Source organism: Asparagus officinalis, chromosome 8 (assembly GCF_001876935.1).
Source record: "Asparagus officinalis chromosome 8, Aspof.V1, whole genome shotgun sequence".
Lineage (NCBI taxonomy): Eukaryota > Viridiplantae > Streptophyta > Magnoliopsida > Asparagales > Asparagaceae > Asparagus > Asparagus officinalis.
In genome coordinates, this window is record NC_033801.1 from 51558861 (window position 1) to 51560533 (window position 1673).

Below are 1673 nucleotides of genomic sequence, written 5' to 3' on the forward strand. Positions count from 1 at the left end.
ATATATATAGAGAGAGAGAGAGAGAGAGAGAGAGAGAGAGAGAGAGAAATTTAAATTTTTCATAGAAAGTGTCAAAATTAAACATTAATACATAAATTTAATTTTATTGAGAATTAATTGTCCTATGAATTACTTGAATAATCACTATTAATAATGCTTGAATTGAGATGATTGTCTTCCACAAAATAACTTACTTTTAATTTCAGCCGAATTGACCATATCTAGGATTTTACAATTTTAAAAATTATGCGGTGACTGATTGATGAAAATCTGATGAAAGACAATCATCCTTAAGAGTTTTTTAGATTTAATCACCGAAGTTTCAATCTATAAAACTTTGCTTGCAATAATCTAACTGACATCATTCCAATTTAATATTATAGATCTCTTCCATTTTTATGTAGTTCATACAGTGAATTTAATTTGTCCAGTTCCAAAGATGGACTAGCTAAATTTTTAGCGTCCATAACTTTTGATATAATTATCCAAATAATATGATTTAATTTTCTGTAGCTAGGTTTCTTCGATATCTACACTTTGATATATAAATTATAGATATAGGAATACGTATAAGATCCTTTAAATGCGATATATCCTAAATGTATACAAAATTTTTGCGTGCATGGATTACTATTTGCCAATAGGAAAATGACTGTAACTTCTGTACAACAAACACATTCAGCATGCCCTTTGTTGAGTTGTGAAAACAACTAACATATCTATACAGTGATGTAAAGTTTCAATATTTATTAAATCAATTGTATTTGAATAGTTAGTTTTTCCAAATGATATGACAAAAGATTTCGAACTAACAATATCTATGTAAATTGTTTTTTAGTTTAATTGCTTTATAAATATCAAATTTTTTCCAATTGTTATAAAACTAAAGAAGTAGAGAAGAAAATGTAGATGAGAAGTAGAGAGAAATTTTATTTCATTTGTTCTTCATTGCTATTCACAAAGTGAAGTAGGAATATCTCTATTTATATACAAACTAAGACAATGATACATGAATCATATTAATTACTCATTCATGAACTTAGTGTTTCAAGAACATGTATTGTGTTGTTCTAGGAAGAAGATTAATGTACTAGGGGAATATCAACTTCTTGGGAAGCTAAATAGACATCCACATTATTTCATAACACTCCCCCTTGGATGTCCAACAATACACAAAGAATATGCCTCGTTAAAACCTTACTAGAAAAAAACCAAGTGGGAAAAAAAATCCTAGTGAAGGAAAAAGAGTATACTATTCTTGTGTATTAGTTTCTCCCCCTGATTCAAATATCATTTAAGATCTTTCAACTGATGCATTCCAATAATTTTTACCAATTTCTCAAAAGTTACAGTCGGTAATGCCTTGGTGAATAAATCTGCCAGATTATCACTCGATCGAATTTGTTGCGCAACAATTTCACCATTCTTATACAAATTATGTGTAAAGAAGAATTTTGGTGAAATGTGTTTCGTTCTATCTCCTTTAATATATCCTCCTTTTAATTGAGCTATACAAGCTGCATTGTCTTCAAACAAAATAGTTGGAGGATTTTTATTTTCAGGAGACAATCCACTATTCTTCAGGATATAGTGGATCATTGATCTTAGCCAAATACATTCTCGACTGGCCTCATGAATTACAATTATTTTAGTATGATACGAAGAAGTGGCAA